Below are 27993 nucleotides of genomic sequence, written 5' to 3'. Positions count from 1 at the left end.
GTGGGACCTCCTGCTGGTCATCCTGGGAATTAGCTCATGTCAAGCTCCAGAGTGCCCTCTGCTGGCCAGTGTCTCACCTGCCGCTGGCCCCATATCTCTCCCGGACCCCAGTTCCCTTTACCTTGGGGTTCTGCCCCAGCAGTACCCCCACGCTCTGGATCTCCCCTGTCAGGGGAACCCCCAACCCTCTGAACCCACATTGCTTCTATGGCTACTGGCAGTCATCAGCTAGCCCCTGCTCATTGGGGCAGACTGTAGTCTGTAATGGCCACTCAGCATTGACAAGGGTTTAGGGCCTGCTGCCTTTGTCCATCTTCGGGCTGCCCCTCTGCAGCCCCCTGTACCTTTTGTAGGCCTTCAACAAGGCCTGCAGCCTGGGGTTTACCAGGCTGGAGCTCCCCAGCTCCCTTTGCCCTTCCCGAGCACTGCCCCACTTCAGGTACCTTGCTCCCAGGCAGCTAGGTCCTTCTCTCTCCACTGCTAGAGAGAGACTCCTCTCCCTTTTGGCCCTGGAGCTCTTTTATAAGGCCAGCTGGGCCCTGATTTGGTTGGCCCCAGCTATGGCTGCTTCCCCAATTAGCCTAGCTTTTCCCAGCCGCAGCACTCTCTAGAGCTGCTTTTAACCCCTGTTCTGCGGGAGTGGGGCAGCCACCCCACTACAACGACATTTTCCAAAAGTTAATGTGTAGTGGTACGTGAGATACCTGTTTTGTGAATACGGAAATGGCATGGCATCTCATATTCCATAATGCAATGACTGTTGTCAAATGCTACCTTTTTAAATAGTGAACATAAAATAAGTTATGATGTGGAACATCAAAGTAGCAAACTAAGGTAAAATTGCTTAATGTTCGGTATCTAATATGATATATAGTAAATCTTCCTTGAAAATAAAGATTTTACAAATAAAGCATGAGTCCTATGTGGGTAATGCAATTTTATTGGGACTTCAAAGTTTCTGGGAGAATAATGACAGGTGGTGGTACCAGATTTTATTTTGTATATAAAATGGAGGGGGAAGGATTACAGAAAAAGAAGATAAGACTACGTTCAATGTAATCAGGAAAAAATAAACTCTCAAGAAAAATAACAGCTGAGAAACAAGTTCTTTAGGGTCTCCACTTGAGAAAAAACAGACTTTTGAAGAGGTATCTTTTATCTCCATTAGATATAGTTGAATCAGTAGGTATGGAAAAAGAAGTCTCAATGAATGTTACCATGGGGCATGCAAACAGTGAGTTCAGGTATATTGCCTATTATGAATCTTCCAGATTATTATTTTTGTTATTCGTATTATGCTATAGGTATACAACATGCTTTACAAATTCTTAAGGCATTTTCCCTGCACAGAATTTGTAGTCAAATGTAGAGACACACAATAGAAAGGATAAATAATTCCTTGAAAGTGTGGGCACAGACATTCCTGGAAATGAGTTTAGTATTGAAAGACAAAATGGAAGAAGTGACTTATAGGGAAGGATGCAGAGGAGAGGCAAAGTGATTGATGCGCTGGAAGACAGAGGGTGTTCCAAGCCGAGAGGATGGGAAAGAAAGATGCACAGTCAAGACTGAGGTGAAACTGAGACCCATGGTTAGTTTGTGGTGAGACAGGTATATACATGAACGTGGATCTCTCAAGTCCCGAGCTAGTGCTATTACCTTCAGACCCGCTCTCTTTAAAGTGCTGCCCCTTAAAGCCCCAAAGATTTTGTTGACTTTGCCATCCAGGATGCTGTGTAGGGTGGCTGAATTCTCAAGTCCTGATCTGTTTGCTTTTTTGTGCTTTTGGTTTGAAAACCGAACCTACATCTGCATTATAGCTGAGACATTGGATTAGTACCTCAGCTGGAGAGTGTTCAATGGAAATTTTAACAGATGGGTTTTGGTTGCTTTCACCTTTTAGGTTTCAAACCTGAGCACATCTGGGTGAATTTTCTCAGATTATTTGTCAGAGTTTTTGGTGGTATCCAAAATGCTATGGGAGATTGAGTTCTTGGTAACAAACAACTGATCCATCCTTTTCCTGCAACAGCAGATCCTTTAAAAAATGTCCTGTAAAGTTTTTCAGAGATTTGAGGGTCACAATAATTACATCACTGAAAACTGTCTATGTGTAACCCTTACATATGCTTCAAAACAAAAGCGCTCCAAGAAAGGCATATGTAAGAGTAATGTAATAAAAAGGGCAGCATATTGCCATCGTAAAACATTTTTGAGTTTAGCACTGTAGTTTGTAAAAGCCAATCATTAGCTGTTTGTTGTCTAATTGATTGGTGGTAAGAGTGATGTTAACATCAATTTAAGGAGAGTGCTGCAGAAACAGCAGCTGGTTTTATAAATCTTCCCTGTGGTTTTTGAAAGAGCATCTCTAAGCATTGGGATAAAGTCTGAATTTCTTGTACTGCTGCTGGGAAACATGTTTGAATGTTGTGTAAGAAACTCAGGAAGAGCAAATAAATCCTTTTGCAACCTTAACTATGGTTGTTGCTGTAGCCTCTGCTGTAATAATACCTCAGAATACTAGTGCTCAGATACCACTTTGATGGTGTAAAAACCTAACTACACAGATAGACAGAGCCATTCTACAGTGTAAATCTTCAATGGCATGCAGTGTGAACCATGGATTTAATTAATATATCGGGAAATATATAGGGAAATGAGAACTGTCCTGTCCATCCATCTTCAGGCTACCGGGTTTGGGTTACCGCACTCCCTATTTCCTGGAGCAGGTGTACAAAAATAGGTGGAGGGTTGCCTCTGCTTTCCATTGTGCTGTCCAGTGCAGCTAAATTATTGGGGTGATGGTATTTTGCCAGTGGTATAGGAGCAAGAGGGATGCATGGAGGGAATATGTCTGATGCACAATGCTTCCTGGGGCTACTGCTGGCATGGTTGAGCTAATTTACCATCCCTTGCTCAGGACTGTGCCTACTGGCACAATCTAGCTTTAAAGATACATTACAGTGCAAGTTGCCCAGAAACAATTCATATATGGATTGTAAGTTCCTTGGGACTGCCTTCTTGTATTGTTTGTATGGTGCAAGAGGGTCTTGGTTTATGATTGGATTCCCTAGGTGCTACCGCAATACAAATAATGTTGTTATAACTAGTGAGTTCATGGTTAAGCTTATTAGAATTCTTATTAGAATAATGTAGTTAGGTTCAAGGATTCCTGAGTATGTTTAAATTTAGTTTTCAGTATTTCATAAAATACACTCTGGGTGTGATTTTGCTACTACTGCTCATGTTGAGTAGTACTTTACTGCACAGTTAGTCCCATTGATTGAAATGGCAATACTCATGGAGTAAGGATGGCAGAATTGGGCCTTTTGATCTCATTAAACAAAGACTGATGGGCTTGAGAGCAGAAGAATTATCCCTGGAGTGGGGTTGTAAAACTAGTAAAAATTATGAAAACAAAATGCCCTTGTCTGGATTGGACGAGGAGATCAGTAGTGGAGGCTTTCTCCATCTAGCGTTTGTCACTGGATATAAAATTAATGGATTATTTGTTTTACTCTTCATTTATGGAAGTTTTGCTATATTTAGAAAATCCAGTAACGTGCGCCCACACACAGTGAGTGAGAGAACTAATCTATCTATGCTATCAATCATTCTACCTCTCTCAGTACTTCAAGCAAGAAGCTGGTGCCTCCAGAACTCTGATGATTTGAATCCTGCCTCTCTAACCATTCCTTGTTTATTTCAAAAGGAGGTTTCATATCTCTTTTCGTCCACCATAAAGTGCCACAGAACTGTGTCTTTGACCTGGCTAAATCCTCTTCCTTTATGCATATATTTTTTCCCTTTGTGACATCTTATTGCTGTGTTCATCTATGATTATATGTGTGCTCCTCCTTCCTCAATTTGCTGTCTCATCTTCCACAAGGATCCTATATATTATAGGTGCTATATAAAATAATATGCATAATCATTATTGCTGAGATTTTCAAAGGAGTTTTAGGGAGTTGGGTGCCCATACCCAACTGAATTTTAGTAGGCTGCAGGCACCTAATTCCCTTTGATTTCTTTGAATATCCCTGTCTCAGAAGTTATCACCTCATTATTTATTACCGTTAAGTGTAAAATTCTTCTAATGGCTTGCTTGGGATGCCCCGGAGTCTGGAGGTTTCTTCAGCAGTTCTTAAAGCTGAATGTTTCCTCTCTCTAATTGATCCCCAACCAAACTATGTATGTGTGATAACAAGTCAGAATTCAGGTGCTGGCCCAGGTTCAGGAATTCAAACAAACAAACAGGGTGGGGGGAATAGAAAAGGAAAAAAAAGCTAGTTTCCAGCTTGTGTAAAGTGTCATGGCTCCACTTACATTGGCAAAGCTACGCTAATTTATATAAGCTGAGGAGCTGGCCTAAGACCTTTTCATTATGAGATTTCAAGTTATTATGAAATGTTTACACATGCACAAGGAAAGCTCACATTAAATAATATAAAATACTGTCTTAAATAAGAATTACAGCAATTCAACACCTAATGCTCTGATTTCATTTGCAAAAAACATAGAGAACTAGCCAAGTACTCATAGCCAAGTTCTTCAAGTTAAACTCCCTTCTTTTTTTTTTTTTTTTTTGGTCGTCATTCAGATTCCTCTTTAGAGCTTGCTTTTGTCATGATGCTACAGAAAATTAACTACAGTTAAGCATCTGGTGCACTGAGAATGCTGCCTGTCATGATGACCAGCACTGTGTCATTGTTTCCTTATGCTCCCCCATCTGTCTGTCTGCGTCTACCGTTTTTCTCTTCTTTTATAGTTACATTGCAAGCGTTTGGAGTCTTTTTGTTCTGTTTGCACAGCACCTCACACATGGGGCTCCTAAGCGCTACCACAATATATGCAATAAATGATGATGATAAAGCAAATACTACTCAGTGTATGTGTGGCAGCAGAACTGAGCCCTTCATGAAATGAAAAAAAAAACAATCAACTCCCCTGAAAACTCTAACTCAGACTAGAGGGAACAAGTCTGAGGTACACTACTGAGCCCTGAGTTAATTAGAATTAGTTCAGGAAAGGAATAAGTAATCAAAGAAAAGCTTCCACTTTCCAATTAGCAACTTTAGATCATGCATATTTCATGGACCTTTACAAAATCAGTAAAAGTATGGTAGAAGAAATATTAAATGGTGCTAAATTAATTATGATTTATGGAGCAGAGGAGGTTGGTTGGCTTTTACTTTCTTTAAAATGATAGCTACATGTAAAAATTCTGTTTTCATGTATGTACATGTTTTAGCAGATTTGACTGTGTTCCTTCCTTCATATGCTGCTTGTTGTCTTAGACCTCAATGCTGCAATGAGTTTAGGTGCAGGGGTCAGTGCAGGATCAGGGACTAAAATTGTAAGCTCCAGGGAAGGATCATGTCTTCCTATATATTTATACACAGTCTAGCACAAGGGGATCCCCTGATAATGATCATGCCCCAAACCTGCTTCTGGAGTATAGATATTTAATGATAAATGGCATAAAATGTGGTTGAATATTACAAACTTTAATACTAGCAAAGTATTGAATTGCTAAACCTGAGCCCTCTTCCCAAGGTGTTAAATACCACAACCAACAGTAAAAGCCCAGCTTTCTCAGTTGGTATCAAAGTCCAAACAAAGTCATCTTCACTTTCAAGGCTGTGGTTTCTTCATTCCCCTAACTGTCTTTCTACACTTCACAGCCCAAAAAGGCACTCAGCCAATATTCGGAGCCTCATTGGATGGAGATAGGGAAACATTGTTCGGCTCCCTCTTTTTAACATAGACTGCTTCATAGAGATCAACTCACCTTGGTTTTTTTTTTTTTTTTTGGCCTGATCAAAAGAGTTGATGAGCAGGCAAAAAAATCTATTGAAGTCAGGAGCAGCGGTATGGTTTAATTTGATGGGTTAACATCTAGAAGCAGGAACCTTGTGAAATGCCTTACACTGACGTAGTGCAACAGAGAATCTGTCTCTCCCTTGGCATCAATTAAATAGAAAAGCAGTCCTTCTCTTTAGCTTTACCACCCTCTGCTTCCTCCTTCTTGGGATCCAAAATATTGTTGGGGTGTTTTACCGTGATTTAAATGCTGCTGATGGTGGCTTGGTAAGCAGCCATAAACACTGAAATCTTCAATAGAGCTGCCAGAGGTAGTGCAAGCTTCTCTGAATTGCCTCATCAGTCTGCCCCAACCCTGGCATGAAGAGACCATGTCTAGATGAGAGAACATAGTTCAGTATCCAGGCTTGTTCATGCCTTGGCTCTTCTGCTGACAAGGGGGTCAGTTAGAGCTGACTATATTATTATTACTGATTTAATATGTACATTATAATAGTTCCCAGAGGAACTGAGGATTTGGGTTCCATTTTGCTAGGCACTCCTTAGATGTATATCTCTTTTTTATCTTAAAGAAGTGCCACTGCAAACCACTTGAGCACTGAGAACTAAGCTCTTCTTCACTCTTGCCTTTCCCCTCCCCACTGAAAGGTGGTCTGTCCCCTCTCTCAGAGACCTCTCCTTAAGAAAGTCAACCCCTATCCCCCGGCCATGTTTCTCATTCTTCCTCTTCAGCTGATCGGTTCATCCCAGTGCTTCCCACCACTTCTCTAATCCATCCTTCTCATCCATGGGCTAGCACACTCTCCTTTTCTGACCTGCCTTTGTTACTTTCTTGCATGCTGCTCAATGCAGCGTCACCGGGGAAAGAATGTGGGTGTTTTTTTCCACAAGCACATTTTACAGACAAATATTTGTAAGTGTGTATAGCAATAACAACTGTAACAGATAAAAGAATTTTCAATCTTCTTTTCCAAATTGAACTGTCAATATCTGAACCTCCTACACACCTGCTCTTCTTCCTTATATCTTCACTGAATCAATGGGACTGCATGGATATAAATGAGGACAGAATTTGGCCTGAAAGTTTAGAAAAGGAAATGTAGATGTTTTAATTGGAAAACCAACCTGAGATGTTTGTTAAACCCAAACTGCTTCAACACAGCTTTTTGCATAGGTCGTGGTTTAACCAGCTGCGTCAAAAACTGATTAACTAGACCCAATGTTATGCTCCTTTACATTTCTTGCTTCTTTAATTAGTCAGAAAGTGCAGTTTCTTACATTATTTTGACACTAGAAGAAAGCTAGAATACATTAAAGTCAAGTTCAGTCAGCATAAGAGAACCAAAAAAGAGCAATGACAACACTAGTTTAGGAGGGTTGGGGAAGAAAGAGGGTGAGAGGGGAAATGAATAAATGCAGTGATGAACTGTATAAACATATTTAGGAAGGTGGAACAAATTGAGTAGAAAGCAGGGGAAATAATGAAGAGCGAAAGCACTGAAGTAGCAAATGGTTCCACGGGTCATAAGCAAAGAGACAACGTAGAAAGGGAATGGGAAGGTAGTATGAAGGCACATAGAGTTTCACAAGCAAGAAAAAAGATGCTGAGTTGTTACCAAGAAGCATTATAACAAGAAGCAGATGACTTTAAAGGTAGGCCAACTCTGTGCTCAGACCGAATGGCTGTGCCACTCCTGACAGCCCTTCAAGGTTCTGATGTGAATGGCTACCCCTCACTGGAAGCTGCTTATCAGCCGGTTGCCCTATTTAACTTCTGCTGCCTAACTATCCTCAGCTGCTCCTGCTCCAGTCCCACTTTCCCCAGCCTCCTGTTCCAGTCAACCAAACACCTCCCCCTGCCCCGTCTCTGACACCTCATTCCTAGTGCTTTCCCTATCTCTTCCTTCTGGCTGCTGCTCAAGCATTCCTCCACTAACCACATCCATAGGTGCTGGAACTAGAGGTGTGGGTGCTACCGTAGCCATTGGCTTGAAGTGGTTTCTATCATATATAGGGTTCACAGTTTGGTTCGGTGGCTCTCAGAACTATATAAATTGTTTCAGCACCCCTGATCTCATCCACCACTCCTTGTGAATTCCAGATTTGTGCTGGACAAATGCACAACAAGAGACAGTCTTGGCGCCACACATCTCACATCCTGACTCGAGGTGGTGGTAGCAGAAAGTGACCCTAGTCTCCACTCCGTGGAGGCAGAAAGTGACCCCACTGTGGGCTGACATTAGCCCAGAAAAGGGTAAGAGCTGACTGTTCTGGGGAAGTGGCCAAGGAATGTGCTGATTTAATGTATCACTTGAGCTGCTGATGCAGGTGACATTGTAGGTTTCCACACTGATCACGTATCAAGTAGCAGATGATTTGCCGTGACTTTCTGTTCTTGATTCATCACTTATCTGGGAACATGCGACTGCCATGGCATCATCTACAGTGTCCTTAGGTAGGTGACAGACCTACCATTGCCTGCGCTGCAGTTTATCCAAGATGGAGGGATGCAGTTGACTTCCTGCTCAGCATCGAGAGGGTTGCTAATGCAGATAGGATCTTTAGGAGACCACTTATGATGCAGTCTGTGTCTGTGGACCCAGTATCAGCTTTACTGTTGGTCCCGATGCCTGTCCAGGACTAAATGACTGTGTGATGCCGGTACCAGCATCCACAGGGCCAATGTCTCTTCTTTCATTTGTATCAAACTGAGAAGTTGCAGGGCAAGTGGTGGCCCCATCAAGAATAGTTCCCCCAGCACCATTAGACTAATTAGAGGGGTCTTCAAAATTGAGGTCAGAGGCATCTACATTCCTCTCCCCCTCATGTTATGAGGTTAATAGGTCATAGAAACACAGTGGAAGTCATAGCTGACACCAGGATCAGTACCATGCAGACAGCAGAGACAAGGGTTCTTGGCCTACCTTCTACTGATCACTGATGCTGTCTCCCTATTCATGTAGCCTCCTTGGAATCCCTGAAAAGTCCCTTGTTTGGCTAAGTTGTGGTCATCTGTCCTCTTTAGAGCAAGATTGCCTGGGCCTCCGGTAGCCTCCTGTGGTGTTTAGATGTTGCTTGTAATTATTAGAATTCGGAGTACTGGCTGTTGTGAGTCTGAAAGGACAGGAAACAGGAAGGAAGGGGGAGGAGTTGAAGCAGCAGCTTGGAAAAGAGGTGTCTACTTTAAAAAATAAAGTCCTGTTGATGTTTGTTAGTACCTTGCCTGGCTACTACAACATTTTGGCAACGAGGATGGATCTTCTGCCTCTGAACCCACCTGCACCCTTTCTACAAAGCCCAGGTGAGCCTCCAATTGCTTTTACTGCCTGGATCCATATGTTTGAGACTTATCTGCTTGCAATCAGTGCTACAGAGATTTCTGAAGTAAGAAAGCCTGCTCTGCTAATCCACTGCCTTGTAGTAGAAGGGAAGCATATATTTTACACTTTTCCCCTTGCAGACGAAAATATGAGACTGAACTCGCTGCATTAAAAATCTTTTTTGTACCAAAAGTGAATGTAGTAACTAATCGCTACAGATTTCACCAGCGTGAGAAGAAACCAGGGGAGACTATAATGCAGCATATTGCTTTCCCGAGGAGTCTGGTTGTAACTTGTGACTATGGGAATATGGCAGATGAGATGATTAGAGACCAGCTCATTGAGAAAACAACCATGCTTTGTGTAAGAGAACATTTACTTCTAGAACCACAACTTACACTAGAAAAAGCAATAATCATTGCTACTCGGATTGAGTCAGCTACAGCTGAAGCCAAAATAATGAGCATGGATACAGGAGGCACAGTCCAGGCTGTGACTCCTTTGCAGAAAAGTTGACTATCGCTGCAGACAAACAATTACAAGAGGAAAACTAATGAAAAATCACCAAATCAGCAAATTCAAAATACAGTAAAAGCATGTGGATCCCCACAGCACCTTGCAAGCTACACAGGATGTCCGGAAAAAGTAGCTCAGTGCAATCATTGCAAAAAGATTGGGCATTTTGCTAAAGTATGTCACAGCAGCCAGTTCAATCAACAGGTGCATGCATAACCAGATGTTATTGTGCTGAGCGTGGACAAAATCACTACTGCACATATTCCAGAACAAATAAAGTGCACAGTAAATGTTTCCGCCATACCCTCAGGCAAATCGCACTCTATTCAGCTAATGTTGGACACTGGCTCAGCAGAATCTATACTACCTGATTCCATCTATTTGCATTACTTTAAAGATGTGCCTCTTATTAAACCCAAGCTTCACTTGGTGTGCTATTTGAAAAACATATTCCAGTACATGGCTGCCTGCTAGTAATAGTTACTTTTGGTGATTGCTGTGTAACTGCAGAGTTCTATCTTGTCCACAAAGGCACTCCTATCCTTGTCAGAGATTTATGAAGTGAGCTGTAGCTCACGAAAGCTTATGCTCTAATAAATTTGTTAGTCTCTAAGGTGCCACAAGTACTCCTTTTCTTTTTGCGAATACAGACTAACACGGCTGCTACTCTGAAACCAGAGATTTATTGGCTGCTTTAAATCTCAGGGTAGTTAATGGACGAATTGATCTTCCTCAGCAAAGCACTCTTGCAGTACACACACCAGTTTCAGCTGGGACCCAACACCAGGTTGAGGAGAAACTCAGCTGTGCTTATGGGTTTCTGCATAAAGTTAAAATGCAGAATAATGTGATGCCTGTACAACAGAAATTACGGTGCTTACCATTTTCAGAGGAACTTAGAAAACTTGTTCAAGAGGACATTATTGAAGAAATTAACTCTTCGGAATAGGTTTCACCTATAGTAGTGACACAGAAGAAGGTTGAGGCATTCACCTTTGTGTGGACTTAAGGGAGCCGTATAAAGCTATTGTGATTGACACTATCCTCTTCCTCGCATAGAATAAGTATTTGCAGAACTCCGTGGAGCAAAGATGTTTTCTACTCTTGATTTGCAGAGCGCATACCACCAGGTTATGTTGCATGAAGATAGCAGAGACCTCACAGCATTTATTACACATGAGGGACTATTCCTTTTTAAATGTATTCCATACGGTCTCGCATCAGCCCCAAGTGCCTTCCAAAAAATGTCATTGATTTTGAAGAATCAACATGGAGTTCAGTGCTATTTGGATGATATTATCATGTTTGGAAATACTTCCGAGGAGCATGACAATAATCTGCAATCTGTACTAAACTGCATCAGCAAAGCAGGCCTCAAGCTCAATAGGTCCAAGTGCAAATTTAGACAAACTGAACTCCCCTTTCTGGGGCATACAATTTTACAGGCTGGACTAAAACCTGATCCAGCTCATATCCTGGCAATTTCAAATGCTCCTCCTCCAACAGATTTGCACGTTCCCTTCTTGGGTCTTTCCTCCTGGTATGCAAAATTCATTCCCAATTATGCTTCTGTCATTGAACCGTTATGAGAATTACTATGGGGAATTTCAGCCTTAGTGTGGACAATGGATGCACAAGCTAGTTTCAAAACGGTGAAAGACTTGATTGTACATAGTCCAGTAATTGCACTATTCAGTCCTGCATTGCCCACAGTTGTAACTACTGATGCTTCTGATTCTGGACTTGGGGCTGTTCTCACACAACTTCATGAGGATAACACAGAGAGGACTGTTGCATTTGCTTCAAAGACACTAAGTAATGCTGAGAGAAAATATTCTACAGTCGAAAAAGACACTTGCTTGTGTCTGGGCTACTGAAAAATGGAGAACTTACCTGTGAGGCCACACGTTCAAGTTGCACACAGACCATGGCCCTTTGACGACGTTGCTCACCATGAAAGGACTGGGAAGAGCAGGATATCATATTGCTAGATGGTCTGCAAGACTACTCTTTCAATTATGAATTGGAATATAAGCCTGGAAACTAAAATGTAGTAGCTGATTGCCTTTCTCCCCTGCCTTTGCTTTCACCAGATGGTCCACTGGAGGACGAGCATGTAGTAGTTGCGCTTATTACAAGCACTCTTACTGCAGTTACAAGAGAACAATTTCAAACTACTTGTTCAGCGTGTCCAATTCAACAAAAACTATGGGAATTTCTTACAAAGAGATGGCCCAGTAACCCTAAAAACCTTGACCCAATTTTGCTGCCTTATTTTAGAGTTCGGGATGAACTTTCTTTGCTCGATGCCTGTGTGCTATGAGGTACACACTGGCTCCTTGTGCCAGAAGAATTACAGTCAAAACTCATACACCTGGCACATGATACTCATCAAGGAATTGTCAGAACCAAACAATAACTACAGGATCTGTATTGGTGGCCAGGGATGGACTCTCAAACTGAAGCACTCATAAAATCCTGTGTCACTTGCCAAATGCATGATAAGACAGCAGTGACATGTACGCCTCCATTACAGCCTGTTCCTTTTCCTGAATCTGCATGGGGAAAATTGACCTTGTAGGACCCTTTGATACTGCTCCAATTGACTGTCGTTATGCCATCACCTTAATAGACTATTTCAGTAAATGGCCTGAGGTAGCATTTACAACAGAAAACTCTTCTGCTACAGTAATTAAGTTCCTCTCTTCAGTTTTTAGCAGGGAAGGTAACCCCAAAGAACTGGTTTCAGATAATGGTAGTCAATTTACTTACCTGGAGTTTGAAACTTTTCTAGCAGAGAGGAACATTTTACACATAAGATCATCACTATACTATCCTCAAGCCAATGGGGAAATCGAATGGTTTAACAGAAGATTGAAAGAGAGTTTGCAAATGGCTAAACTGGAAGGGCAATTGTGGATAACCTTCACTACTGATTTCTTGCAAGCATACCAGGCTACACGACATGCCACAACACAAAGATCACAAACAGAGTCGCTGCATGGGAAACAGATGAATACTAAACTGAACATTGCTGGATTGTTAAAGACACGACCCGAGGCCCCAACCAAGGATAATGTGAGAAAAACAGTTGAACAGAACCAAGCAAAGTATAAGACTTTCACAAACAAGCGGCGGGGTGCTAAGGAGCCAAAGTTTCAGTGTGGTTCCCTCATTAGAATATGAAAACCTGGAATTTTACGCAAAGAGGACCATAAATTTACAGCTTCTCTTAAAATCATAGAGAAGAAGGGATCTTACACCTATCAACTTTCCGATGGATGTGTATGGAATGCTGCTTATCTTGCACCTGCCTATGCACCAAGAGGAGATTATGCCAACACCCAGTCTGCATTGGATGACTTCACTGTAGTATCAACATAACAAGACATTGCACTGGAACTGGGGTTTGAGAGACGGCCTGTCAGACCCAGGCAACCACCTGTCTGGACTAGAGACCATGTTGTTTAGTATCCATAGTGTTTTTAGTGTAATATTTCTGTCAACAGTATAGTTCCTTGTTTCCTATTTGTTCCTGTGGTTAGAACAACGTTTATTGTAATTGGGAGAGCTTCTTAAGAAAGGAGGGAATGTGGTGTTTAGATGTAGCTTGTAATTATTAGAATTGGGAGCACTGGCTGTTGGGAATCTGAAAGGACAGGAAACAGGAATGAGGGGGAAGAGTTGAAGAGGCTGAGGGAGAACTACTGAGGGTGCAGCAGCAGCTTGGAAAAGAGGTTTCTACTTTAAAAAATAAAGTCCTGTTTAAGTTTGTTAGTACCTTGCCTGGCTACTACACCTCCCCATTGGATCCCCCAGTTCTGAGGGCACGGATAAGGGGGGCTCCCACTGTGCTGGAGCAATCTTTGCCCTGGGTAATATCAGGTGGGGATACCACAAAACCTTGCACATCCATTGTCCGCCTCATCACCAAGTGATGCTGTGCTACCCGATTTGTTATCTCCAGTACTGGAGGGTTTCAAATTGTACCAAGACCTCCTAAGATGCACGGCATCAGCCTGGGTGTATTCAGGCTGAGTTTGTTATTTAACAAAATCTAAATATTCTAGTATACTGTAATTTAGCCTTGCGATGCCTGTGTTGTTTCTGTACTTTTTCTCATAATGTCTACATTTTATTTTCTCTTGATGACGTCAATGGCAATGCCAAACAGGAGAGGTCAGAGAATGAATCCTTGGATGACACCAACATCAATGTTAAATCATTCACTCAAGTTTGTGTTCGCTTTAACTGTGCAAGCTGTACTTGATATAAAGCCTTGATGAAGTTAATTATTCATACTGGTATACAATAACATTTCAAGATATTTCAGAGTGAATCTTGTTGGAAGATTGTTTAAATACATCCTTAAAATCTATGAAGTTTACGAGGAATTGTTTTTGCCATTCAGTGCTCTTTTTGATGGCTATTCTGAAGGTGAAATTCTGATCACCACAGGATCTTTCAGGTCAAAATCCAGCCTGCTCTGCCCTTAGCTTTTGCCTCAAAAGCTTTAAGAGCTGGTTGGACCATTTTACCTATTGAGGCTCTGGGCATGGGTAGGCAAAGGCCCACAGCTAAAGCCTCCCAGCTTAAGGGAAGGTGCTACTAGAATCAAGTCTCAAATGATTTCGGGGGACAACAAATGAAAAAAAAAACAGGGACAGGAGTGAAGATCACAGGGAGAAACTCAGGGATCCAGAAGGGTACATTTTAGATTAAATGAAATTTCAGTGAAATACATATTCTGTCAAAGCCCCAAAACGTTTTGTGGCGACATTTCAGTTCCGATAATGCTTTTGTCTAAAAGGTGAGAGACTCATGATCTATAGCCTGGTGATTAGGACAATGGCCTGGGAGATGAGATACCACGTTCAAGTCCTTGCTTTGCCTGAATCAGAGCGATCTGGCATGAAAAACTCTTCTCTGAAACTGGGTCTCCCACAGGCACATGTATTGATCTGAAAATGGAGGTTTCAACACAATTCTATTTTTGCAAAATTGTTCAAAAGGTTTTGGATTTGTTTTAATGTGAAACTAAAACAAATTTCAAAATCTCAAAAGTTGCTACGAGACAGAATTGTCCTATTTCAGTCAGGGGTAACTACTTTGTTTATGATGATACTACAGAATACTTTGCTAGTCAGTGAAAGGAGTGTAAGACCTTGCCAGATATTGCATTTGCTTTTTTGGTATTTTGAGTGTAATGTCATTTTTCCATTGTATTGGAGGCTTTTTCTGGTCCTATATTTCGTTGAAAAGTTCAGTGATTTCATCAGTGGTATCACCACAAGCTTTCAACATTTTCCCAATTACTTTGAAATTGCTGCTATAATGTCTTGTCTGTTAGCCTTCTGCTGTCAATTTCCTTGGTGCTTTTTGTGTTTTTTTTTTCCAATTTCATCTTCAATCTTGCCACACATAAATTGTGGTCATTTCTGATGTCAGCTTGTCTGTGTGCTCTGAAGTCCTGGAGAGTTGACTTAAATTTCCTTCTAATACCTAGTCAGTCAGTTTGGTTATGGTGACGCCATTTGAGGAATTCCAAATTACTTTACAGATATTTTTGTGTTGGAATAGTATTCCACCAATTATAAATCCTGATGCAAGCATATCGTTTAAATAAAAAGGAAATTGGCATGCTTTTGTTTTACATTGTCTGTCCCAGATGACAGTGAATACCCTAGCTTTTTTGTTGAATTCATGAGAATACCAGTAAGTAATAAACCTACATAAAAACATACAGGAGCATGCAAAATAAAATTGCAATGCCGAACAGACTCTATGGATTTTACACCTTGTTGTCATTATTAAAAAAATGTAGGGAAAAAGTGGGCTATGCATTAAAATATATTTGGCTCTAGGGTAAGTTTGCACATTTTTACAATCAGATATGGGAATGAAGAGATGTTTTATGATTGAAATAATCATGCTTGTGGGTTGAATATGAATATGAAAACAGCAATGCATTAAAATTCCTCCCAATCCTGTTCTTCGGGCTGCTACACGTACAATAATGTAAGTCCATCAGACGCTTACTGTCTGATGTTATTTAATATTAATGGCTAATTCCTACTGTATTTGCAGTGGATCCCAAGAAGAAATCTTGGGAAAAGACAAGAAGATGTCAACCACAAACTCCACAAATAATTCCTAGTTTGGGTGTGTCCTGCAGCATTGAGACATGTTACAGTGGTGACAAAGGAGTACGTGCTCCTTCTCTAATTATTACATTGGCAAAGTATTATGTTATTTTGTGTGAGGAAGGCTGGTCGAGTGGTAGCCTGGAACTCTGGAGACCCAGGTTTAATTCCCTCTATCTGAGACTTCCTGTGTGACCTAGGGGATAACTTACAGAACCTCAGTTCCCCTGTAAAAAAGGGATGGTCGTACTTCCTTACCTCACAGGGTTGTTGTGAGTATAAATACATTACAATTGGGAGACACTGTGATACTACAGTAAGGAGGCTATGTAGTGCCTAAGATGGATGGAGATGGCAAAATAAGGAGGAGGTTTACTGTCAGGGATATTTGCAGATGATGATTTTCTGTGCTCCTGAAAGCAGATAGAGTGGATGAAAGTCTCTTTTCAATTCCTTTTCTGAGGGTAGCTAGGACTGTCCAGGGAAACAGATAGTTGAAAAAGTGATACTGCTATGAGGGGGTTGCTCTTTGTTTTTCTGTGACTGTATTTTACAAGCAGAATTTTAAACGACTTACCTCACTGCAGTACACACGGAATGTTCTCTAGCCTATGCTGATAGACTGCTTCTTCATGATTTTTTTCCTTTCTGAATGACAGATGTGGAAAGCATCCCAGTAACATAGAAGAATAGTCCAGTTGTTGTTAACAGGGGACGCCAAAGGATAGCTTGGGTGTATCCTTGAGGTGGACTCCTAAAATGAATCCAGAGACAAGGGCTTAGGGAGCAAAGCTGTGTGAAAAATATTGCGCTAATGTTTGTTTAAGGAAACAAGGCCTGATTCAATCATAGTAAAGAAATAGGATGAGATTTTCAAAAGTGTTCATTTGTTGCCTTAGTGCTCCTATTGAAGTTAATGGGAATTTTACTATTCCACTTTGGATAAATGAGTCATTGGAGCAGGGGGACTGGACCACAGGCCTCCCACCTCCATGACCTAACCACCTGGCTACAGAGTCTTTCTTACTTGCTCTTCCCCAGCCCAGTGACTCTTTATATATTTATATACATACAGTGGAACAGATTCAACAGGAGAGCCTGAGGGAGACCCACATGAGAATATCCCACAGTTCAATGGATAGAGCACACTTGAGAGGTGAGAAATCCCTGTTCAAATTCTTTCTTCCCCTCAGGCAGAGGGGGAAATTGAACCCAGGTTTCCCACGTCCCAGGTGACTGCTTTAGCCACCAGGCTAAAAGTGATAAGTGGAGCAGCACAACCGCTGCCACCTTCTCTTCCTCCTCTGGCCAGATCTGAATGGGATCTGATCTAGCAGGCATCCTTTAAGCATGGCTACTGGATCAGGCTCTGCATGAGAGTTAAGTGATTCACATCTGTCTTCCCCGGTACATGAATTTCTCTGGGGTCTAGCAAAAGATAGGCGTCCAGGTGCCTACAGTGTGCCCAAGTACATTTGTGGATCTGGTCATGGGGTCCAACTCTTAAGGTGACCAGATGAAATGGACAAAATATCGCGACACATGGGGGAAGCAAAAATAAGTTAAAGAAAGGGGCCACAGCCGAGCTGGTGAAGCAAAAAAAAAAAAAAAAACCGCTGGAGCGGCCAAAGCCGCAATATCGGGACAAATGGAGTCCCGACCATACATTGATAGGGATGCAGGACAAAGAACTAAAAATCAGGACAGTCCTGATTTTATCGTGATGTCTGGTCACCCTAGTTGCTCTGCACATTGTATATTCATTTATATCTGTGAATAGTGGGTGCAAAATTGTGCCAGACCAGAATGATGATGTCTTATAATCATTTGCATTTATATAAATACAAGGAAATGGTGAATCTTACTCTAAGAGTTCTCTAATAGATATACGTAAACTTGGAAGGATTAGAGTTTTATCAGAAAATGTTGGTAAACGTCGATATCACCATATGCACTCATAGAATCATAGAAGATTAGGGTTGGAGGTCATCTAGCTCAAAGCAGGACCAACTCCAACTAAATCATCCCAGCCAGGGCTTTGTCAAGCCGGGCCTTAGAAACCTCAAAGAATGGAAAGTCCACCACCTTCCTAAGTAATCCATTCCAGTGCTTCACCACCCTCCTAGTGAAATAGTTTTTCCTAATATCCAATCTAGATCTTCCCCACTGCAACTTGAGACCATTGCTTCTTGTTCTGTCATCTGCCACCACTGAGAACAGACTAGCTCCACCTTCTTTGGAACCCCCCTTCAGGTAGTTTTAGGCTGGGTATGTTTAATAGAATCATAGAAGATTAGGGTTAGAAGAGACCTCAGGAGGTCATCTAGCCCTGCTCAAAACAAGACCAACCTCAACTAAATCATTCCAGCCAGGGCTTTGTCAAGCTGGGCCTTAAAAACCCCTAAGGATGGAGATTCCACCGCCTGCCTAGGTAACCCATTCCAGTGCTTCACCTTCTAGTGAAATAGTGTTTCCTAATATCCAACCTAGAGCTCCCCCACTGCAACTTGAGACCATTGCTCCTTGTTCTGTCATCTGCCACCACTGAGAACAGCCAAGTTCCATCCTCTTTGGAACCCCCTCTTCAGGTAGTTGAAGGTTGCTATCAAATCCCCCCTCACTCTTCTCTTCTGCAGACTAATTAAGACCAGTTCCCTCAGCCTCCCCTCATAATTCATGTGCCCCTGCTCCCTAATCATTTTTGTTGCCCTCCGCTGCACTCTCTCCAATTTATCCACATCCTTTCTGTAGTGGGGGGCCCAAAACTGGACATAGTACTCTAGATGTGGCCTTACCAGTGCCAAATGGAGGGGAATATTCACTTCCCTCGATCTGCTGCCAGTGTTCCTACTACTGCAGCCCAATATGCCATTAGCCTTCTTGGCAACAAGAGCACACTGTTGACTCATATCCAGCTTCTAATCCTCTGTAATCCCCAGGTCCTTTTCAGCAGAACTTCCGCTTAGCCAGTTGTTCCCAGCCTGTAGTCATGGATGGGATTCTTCCTTGTTAAGTGCAGGACTCTGCACTTGTCCTTGTTGAACCTCATGAGATTTCTTTTGGCCCAATCCTCCACTTTCTCTAGGTCATTCTGGACCCTATCCCTACCCTCCAGCTTATTCACCTCCCCTCCAGCTTAGGGTCATCCACAAACTTGCTGAGGGCGCAATCCATCTCATCATCCAGATCAATAATAAAGATGTTGAGCAAAACTGGCCCCAGGACCAATCCCTGGGGCACTCCGCTTAATACTGTCTGCCAACTAGCTATCGAGCCATTGATCACTATCCGTTGAGCCTGACGATCTAGCCATCTTACTATCCATTGAGCCTGACGATCTTGCCAGCTTTCTATCCATCATATAGTCCAGTCATCCAATCCATACTTTTTTAAATTGCTGGCAAGAATACTATAGGAGACCATATCAAAAACTTTGCTAATGTCAAGATACATCACGTCCACTGCTTTCCCCATATCCACAGAGCCAGTTCTCTCATCATAGAAGGCAATCAGCTTGGTCAGGAATGACTTGCCTGTGGTGAATCCATGTTGGCTGTTCTTGATCACCTTCCTCTCCTCCAAGTGCTTCAAAATGGGTTCCTTGAGGACCTGCTCCATGATTTTTCCAGGGATTGAGCTGAGGCTGACCGGTCTGTAGTTCCCTGGTTTCTTCTTCTTCCCTTTTTTTTAAAGATGGGCACTATATTTGCCTTTAGCCAATCGTCTGGGACCTGCCCCGATCACCACAAGTTTTCAAAGGTAATGACCACTGGCTCTGCAGTCACATTAGCCAACTCCCTCAGCACCCTCGGATGCATTAGATCTGGTCCAATGGACTTGTGCATGTCCAGCATTCCTAAATAGTCCTTAATCTGTTCTTTCACCATTGAGGGCTGCTCACCTCCTCCCCATACTGTGCTGTCCAGTGCAACAGTCCGAGAGCTGACCTTGTCTGTGAAGACCGAGGCAAAAAAAAGTATTGTGTACTTTAGCTTTTTCCACATCATCTGTCACTAGGTTGCCTCACCTAATCACAGGTTTCAGAGTAGCAGCCGTGTTAGTCTGTATTCGCAAAAAGAAAAGGAGTACTTGTGGTACCTTAGAGACTAACAAATTTATTTGAGCATAAGCTTTCATGAGCTACAGCTCACTTCATCGGATGCATTTGATGGAAAATACAGTGGGGAGATTTATATACACATACAGAGAACATGAAACAATGGGTTTTATCATATACACTGTAAGGAGAGTGATCACTTAAGATGAGCCATCACCAGCAGCAGGGGGGGGAAAGGAGGAAAACCTTTCTTGGTGACAAGCAAGGTAGGCCATTTCCAACAGTTAACAAGAACATCTGAGGAACAGTGGGGGGTGGGGTGGGGTGGGAGAAATAACATGGGGAAATAGTTTTACTTTGTGTAATGATTCATCCACTCCCAGTCTCTATTCAAGCCTAAGTTAATTGTATCCAGTTTGCAAATTAATTCCAATTCAGCAGTCTCTCCTTGGAGTCTGTTTTTGAAGCTTTTTTCTTGAAGTATAGCCACCCTCAGGTCTGTAATCGAGTGACTGGAGACATTGAAGTGTTCTCTGACTGGTTTTTGAATGTTATAATTCTTGACGTCTGATTTGTGTCCATTTATTCTTTTACGTAGAGACTGTCCAGTTTGACCAATGTACATAGCAGAGGGGCATTGCTGGCACATGATGGCATATATCACATTGGTAGATGCGCAGTGAACGAGCCTCTGATAGTGTGGCTGATGTGATTAGGCCCTATGATGGTGTCCCCTGAATAGATATGTGGACAGAGTTGGCAACGGGCTTTGTTGCAAGGATAGGTTCCTGGGTTAGTGGTTCTGTTGTGTGGTTGCTGGTGAGTATTTGCTTCAGGTTGGGGGGCTGTCTGTAAGCAAGGACTGGCCTGTCTCCCAAGATCTGTGAGAGTGATGGGTCATCCTTCAGAATAGGTTGTAGATCCTTGATGATGCGTTGGAGAGGTTTTAGTTGGGGGCTGAAGGTGATGGCTAGTGGCGTTCTGTTATTTTCTTCGTTGGGCCTGTCCTGTAGTAGGTGACTTCTGGGTACTCTTCTGGCTCTGTCAATCTGTTTCTTCACTTCAGCAGGTGGGTATTGTAGTTGTTAGAATGCATGATAGATACGGTGCTAATAAGCGATGGTCACATAAACACCACCCTATATCGGAAACCTACTGACGGCTATTCCTACCTACATGCCTCTAGCTTTCATCCAGATCATATCACACGATCCATTGTCTATAGCAAAGCTCTACAATATAACTGCATTTGCTCCAACCCCTCAGACAGAGACAAACATCTACAAGATCTCTATCGTGCAATCTCCCCACTTACTTTCCACCAAATGCATCCGATGAAGTGAGCTGTAGCTTACGAAAGCTTATGCTCAAATAAATTTGTTAGTCTCTAAGGTGCCACAAGTACTCCTTTTCTCCCCCAATCAGTAAGGGTCCCACACTTTCCCTGACCACCTTGTTGCTAACATACCTTGTACTGGCGTGGCTACCTTGGTCTTAAAATAGAAGGAGTTAAAAGCAGCCCTGGAGAGGGCTGTGGCTGGGGATGGCTGATTGGAGAAGCAGTCACAGCTGGACCATGCCCCAATCAGGCCCCAGCTGGCCGCTATAAAAACGCTGTGAGCCAGAGGCCCAACCAGTCTCTCTCCAGGCTGGGCTGCCTGACAGGGTACTGAGGGTGGTGCAGTGCTGGGGAAGGAGCAGGCTGAGGGGGGCACTCCAGGCTGGTGACTCCCCAGGCTGTAGGGAGCCAGGTCTAAAGCCCATAGAGGTACTGGGAGGCAGAGGAAGGCAACAGGTCCGAACCCCTTGCCTATGATGAGTGGCCTTTACACTGCAGTCTGCCCCAGGGAGCGGGGGCTTGGTGATGACTTGCAGTAGCCCAGACTAAGGCAAGGTGGGGATAGTGGGTTGAGGGTTCCCCAGGAAGGGGAGACCTAGAGACAGAGTGTGGGGGTACTGCTAGGTGGCAGAACCCCAGAGAAAGGGGCACCGGCGTCTGTGAGGGACATGGGGGCCAGAGCTGTGCAGATCACCAGCCTGCAGAGAGCGCTCCAGGCTGGAAAAGAGCTAATACCCAATGACCAGGAGGAGGCGCCGGATGGGTGAGTGTGCTTCTTTTACATACTTGTAGAAACCCTTTTTGTTGCCATTCGCATCCCTTGCTAGCTGCAACTCCAATTGTGCTTTGGCCTTCCTGATTACACCTCTGCATGCTCAAGCAATTTTTATACTCTCCCTAGTCATCTGTCCAAGTTTCAACTTCTTGTAAGTTTCCTTTTTGTGTTTAAGCTCACCGAAGATATCTCTGTTAAGCCAAACTGGTCGCCTGCCATGTTTGCTGTTCTTTCTGCACTTCAGGATGATTTGTTCCTGCACCTTCAATAAGGCTTCTTTAAAATATAGCCAGCTCTCCTAGACACCTTTCCCCCTCATATTAGCCTCCCAGGGGATCCTGCCCATCAGTTCCCTGAGGGAGTCAAAGGCTGCTTTTCTGAAGTCCAAGGTCCATATTCTGCTGCTCTCCTTTCTTCCTTTTGTTAGGATCCTGAACTCGACCATTTCGTGGTCACTGCTGCCCATGTTGCCACCCACTTCTACTTCCCCTACCAATTCTTCCCTGATTGTGCGCAGCAGGTCAAGAGGAGCACGGCCCCTAGTTGGATCCTCCAGCACTTGCACCAGGCAGTTGTCCCCAACACTCTCCAAAAACTTCCTGGATTGTCTGTGTACTGCAGCATTGCTGTCCCAGCACATGTCAGGGTGATTGAAGTCCCCCATGAGAACCAGGGCCTGTGATCTGGAAACTTGTGTTGTTCAAAGAAAGCCTCGTCTATCTCATCCTCCTGTTCTAGTGGTCTATAGCAGACGCCCATGACAACATCACTCTTGTTGCTCTCGCCTCTAAACTTAACACAAAGACTCTCAACAGGCTTTTCTCCAGTTTCGTACTGGAGCTCTGAGCAATCATACTGCTTTCTTACATACAGTGCAACTCCCCCGCCTGTCCTTCCTGAATAGTTTATACCCATCCGTAACAGTGCTCCAGTCATGTGCGTTACCCCACCAAGTCTCTGTTATTCCTCTCAAACAAAAATATTTCCATCAATAATCAAAATTTACAGATAGGCAAAGTAAGAAAAATGCTGCTTGAGAATCTGAGAGTTTGATTTTAGGGTATTCGTATATTTTGATATGTGATGTTGGCAGTTGTGTTTTAAGGGTTAAAAAGTTTTAACTGTTTGAATCTCAATGCCTATTGTCATTGAATTACCTGTTCCCCCTAACTTCCTGCAAGTGTTAAAAATGTATATAAAGAAACAAAAAATGTTTTGTGAAAATGCAAATAGAAAAAATAATGAAAAATGAACATCTATATTATCCATCAAAATTATAAAAAACAAACAAAAAGGAATTCTACCATGCCTAGATGTACAGTAGGGCAGGCACGGCATCTGTTAGGTAATATTTGTCACTTGAGATTGTTCAGGCTGAAGAGGCCTCCCCTGCTTTCACTCCCACCCTCCCAAAATCACTGCAGACAGTTATAAGAGTGGTGGTTAATATAGTTGGTACATATATTTGTAATGTAACAAAATCATCTTGTTTGATTTCAAAGTACTATGTAGTTGAGTTTCATGCGAGCCAAGTGATGAAACCTTCATGCACTTAAGCAAACGTTCATGTGATAGACTGGATATCTTTTGTGTAAAGTGATTAAATATAATGTAAAATAGCTATATAACATTTGAAGCTGCATTTTCAATGCTTGTGAGCCCCACTTCTCTTCCTAATAGGCTGACAACAGAGTTCGAAAACTTTCCATCATGACAGTTGGGTCTCCTACATAAGTGAAATAAAATGGGCTTTTAAATTAAAACTTATTAATAGCAAAAAGGTAGGGCTGGCTCAAAGGCAGGAAAAATCAAGAGTTCTGATATGTATTTACAAAAGACAATATGGACACTAACAAATGCATTTCATTTACTGTCTAGGTTTTACTGAGAGCGGATGTACTGCTGAGCATAACTGTTGGGGAGAAAAATTTCACACACCTTGTTTCAGATAAAAAAAATAAAAATAAGTATTGTGGGAGCGTCAACTAATTTATAGTGAAATGTAACATGCTAGGGAATTGCATAGACTACCTATTCTACCAAGTTCTGCATGCTGAGCAACTACACAAACAGGATGATGGCAAACTACATAAATGTAATAGCAGGAATATTCAGTCATCTTCCTTTAGGATTTTGTGTTTGAACTTAAAGATCCCAAGAGTCTTTCAAATGCTTTTCTTTTCTTTTTCCAACTCTGTTTACATTTAGACTAGGTGCTCCAAAAATCCCCTTTGGGAAGAAGGAAGTGAATGCATTGTGACTATGGAAATAGCAACTGTGTGGATCAGGGCTATCCTCAGGCATACACAATGTAGGCAGCTGCATAGGGCACCTGAACATTTGGGGCACCACTGCGTCTTAGTGTCCACCCACCCGGCTTTCCTATCCCTGTTCTGACCCTTCCTACAGGCTTCGAGTCTTCCTCCTGAGGGGATCTAGTAGTTAAAAGTGAAAAACCCTTCCAGCCTGCCAGCCCTATTAGCACAACACTGAAACTGTTAAAGAGCCATTCAAGGGGTAATGAAACCATTTAACAGGCATTTGCCAACCCCCAGATATATACTGTCAGTTTTTGAATTAACTGACAAAAACAGTTGTGCATTACTGTAATGTTTACTCAGAATATGTCAGTCTACAGGACCTTAATTTAAAATTTGCTTTAAAAATATTTAATTAGTGTGTTGGTGAAGATTATAAAATCTCATCTCTAAAAAATCCTTGCATAGATTTTTAGATGCACAATCATCTTTAGCCTTAAATGCTTGGATCTTCAGACATATAGATTTTATGCCTAAAATCTTTGGAAACATATTTTTATATTTTTAAAGTGGGTGACATTTCATAAATATGTCTATTGTTATGGAGATCACACAAAGTAAATTAGTGTTCCCTTTTCTAAAAGCAATGAACATGGTTATGAACATTCTAAACCTCTGTGACTGATTAATTTAAAATAATGTCTTTGTTTCAGTGAGTTAAATATGTAGTAATCTGGAATGATTACTTGGTGAAGGTTTAAGGGTATATTTAAAATATAAAATCAGCTTAGAAATACTGATTAAGAAAATGTAAAACAGAGAAGAGCTGCATCATGTATTCCATAATATTAAATGTTGTAGTCAGCAAGACAGCTGACTTGCCTTTACTACAAAGGAAAGAAGTTAAAGAAAGATTGTCTTTTGTATGGTTTCAGAGTAGCAGCCCTGTTAGTCTGTATGCGCAAAAAGAAAAGGAGTACTTGTGGCACCTTAGAGACTAACAAATTGATTAGAGCATAAGCTTTCGTGAGCTACAGCTCACTTCATCGGATACATTTGGTGGAAAAAACAGAGGAGAGCTTTATATACACACACACAGAACATGAAACAATGGGTTTATCATACACACTGTAAGGAGAGGTTTCAGAGTAGCAGCCGTGTTAGTCTGTATTCGTAAAAAGAAAAGGAGTACTTGTGGCACCTTAGAGACTAACAAATTTATTAGAGCATAAGCTTTCGTGAGCTACAGCTCACTTCATCATTCATTTACATGTAATGCATCCGATGAAGTGAGCTGTAGCTCACGAAAGCTTAGGCTCTAATAAATTTGTTAGTCTCTAAGGTGCCACAAGTACTCGTTTTCTTTTTACTGTAAGGAGAGTGATCACTTAAGATAAGCCATCACCAGCAGCGGGGGGGGGGGGGGGGGGGGGGGGAAGAGGGAAGGAGGAAAACCTTTCATGGTGACAAGCAAGGTAGGCTAATTCCAGCAGTTAACAAGAATATCAGAGGAACAGTGGGGGGTGCGGTGGGGGGGAGAAATACCATGGGGAAATAGTTTTACTTTGTGTAATGACAGGTTTCAGAGTAGCAGCTGTGTTAGTCTGTATTCGCAAAAAGAAAAGGAGTACTTTTGGCACCTTAGAGACTAACAAATTTATTAGAGCATAATAAATAAATAATAAACTAATAAAATAAAATAAAAAACTAATAAATTTGTTAGTCTCTAAGGTGCCACAAGTACTCCTTTTCTTTTTGTGCAATGACTCATCCATTCCCAGTCTCTATTCGAGCCTAAGTTAATTGTATCCGGTTTGCAAATTAATTCCAATTCAGCAGTCTCTCGTTGGACTCTGTTTTTGAAGCTTTTTTGTTGAAGGATAGCCACTCTTAGGTCTGTAATCGAGCGACCGGAGAGATTGAAGTGTTCTCCAACTGGTTTTTGAATGTTATAATTCTTGACGTCTGATTTGTGTCCATTCATTCTTTTACGTAGAGACTGTCCAGTTTGGCCAATGTACATGGCAGAGGGGCATTGCTGGCACATGATGGCATATATCACATTGGTAGATGCGCAGGTGAACGAGCCTCTGATAGTGTGACTGATGTGATTAGGCCCTATGATGGTATCCCCTGAATAGATATGTGGACAGAGTTGGCAACGGGCTTTGTTGCAAGGATAGGTTCCTGGGTTAGTGGTTCTGTTGCGTGGTGTGTGGTTGCTGGTGAGTATTTGCTTCAGATTGGGGGGCTGTCTGTAAGGAAGGACTGGCCTGTCTCCCAAGATCTGTGAGAGTGATGGGTCGTCCTTCAGGATAGGTTGTAGATCCTTGATGATGCGTTGGAGAGGTTTTAGTTGGGGGAGGAAGGTGATGGCTAGTGGCGTTCTGTTATTTTCTTTGTTGGGTCTGTCCTGTAGTAGGTGACTTCTGGGTACTCTTCTGGCTCCGTCTATCTGTTTCTTCACTTCAGCAGGTGGGTATTGTAGTTGTAGGAATGCATGATAGAGATCTTGTAGGTGTTTGTCTCTGTCTGAGGGGTTGGAGGAAACGCGGTTATATCGTAGAGCTTGGCTGTAGACAATGGATCGAGTGGTATGATCTGGATGAAAGCTAGAGGCATGTAGGTAGGAATAGCGGTCAGTAGGTTTCCGATATAGGGTGGTGTTTATGTGACCATCGCTTATTAGCACCGTAGTGTCCAGGAAGTGGATATCTTGTGTGGACTGGTCCAGGCTGAGGTTGATGGTGGGATGGAAATTGTTGAAATCATGGTGGAATTCCTCAAGAGCTTCTTTTCCATGGGTCCAGATGATGAAGATGGCATCAATGTAGCCGAAGTAGAGTAGGGGCATTAGGGGACGAGAGCTGAGGAAGCGTTGTTCTAAGTCAGCCATAAAAATGTTGGCATACTGTGGGGCCATGCGGGTACCCATCGCAGTGCCGCTGATTTGAAGGTATACATTGTCCCCAAATGTGAAATAGTTATGGGTGAGGACAAAGTCACAAAGTTCAGCCACCAGGTTAGCCGTGACAGTATCGGGTATACTGTTCCTGACGGCTTGTAGTCCATCTTTGTGTGGAATGTAGGTGTAGAGGGCTTCTACATCCATAGTGGCTAGGATGGTGTTTTTAGGAAGATCACAATGGACTGTAGTTTCCTCAGGAAGTCAGTGGTGTCTCGAAGATAGCTGGGAGTGCTGGTAACGAAGGGCCTGAGGAGGGAGTCTACATAGCCAGACAATCGGGCTGTCAGGGTGCCAATGCCTGAGATGATGGGGCGTCCAGGATTTCCAGGTTTATGGATCTTGGGTAGCAGATAGAATACCCCAGGTCGTGGTTCTAGGGGTGTGTCTGTGCGCATTTGTTCTTGTGCTTTTTCAGGGAGTTTCTTGAGCAAATGCTGTAGTTTCTTTTGGTAACTCTCAGTGGGATCAGAGGGTAATGGCTTGTAGAAAGTGGTGTTGGAGAGCTGCCTAGTAGCCTCTTGTTCATACTCCGACCTATTCATGATGACGACAGCACCTCCTTTGTCAGCCTTTTTGATTATGATGTCAGAGTTGTTTCTGAGGCTGTGGATGGCACTGTGTTCTGCTTCGCTGAGGTTATGGGGTAAGCGATGCTGCTTTTCCACAATTTCAGCTCGTGCACGTTGGCGGAAGCAGTCTATGTAGAAATCCAGGCTGCTGTTTCGACCTTCAGGAGGAGTCCACCCAGAATCCTTCTTTTTGTAGTGTTGGCAGGAAGATCTCTGTGGGTTAAT

At 42.5% G+C, this 27993-nt stretch overlaps 1 protein-coding gene and 1 long non-coding RNA gene across 2 annotated transcripts in view; both read left to right on the top strand.

The window, feature by feature from the left end:
• The window catches only part of DLG2 (discs large MAGUK scaffold protein 2), a 1500569-nt gene that overhangs the window by 992069 nt on the left and 480507 nt on the right, over nucleotides 1-27993 (top strand).
• LOC122457875 lies at nucleotides 425-21485 on the top strand. Its single transcript, XR_006277564.1, has 3 exons — nucleotides 425-439; nucleotides 5113-5117; nucleotides 21363-21485. It is a non-coding gene; the product is annotated as an uncharacterized LOC122457875 (long non-coding RNA).

Source organism: Dermochelys coriacea, chromosome 1, assembly GCF_009764565.3.
Source record: "Dermochelys coriacea isolate rDerCor1 chromosome 1, rDerCor1.pri.v4, whole genome shotgun sequence".
NCBI classification, from domain to species: domain Eukaryota; kingdom Metazoa; phylum Chordata; order Testudines; family Dermochelyidae; genus Dermochelys; species Dermochelys coriacea.
Note: the sequence above shows the minus strand (reverse complement) of the source record. Positions and strands in the feature narration are given on the sequence as shown.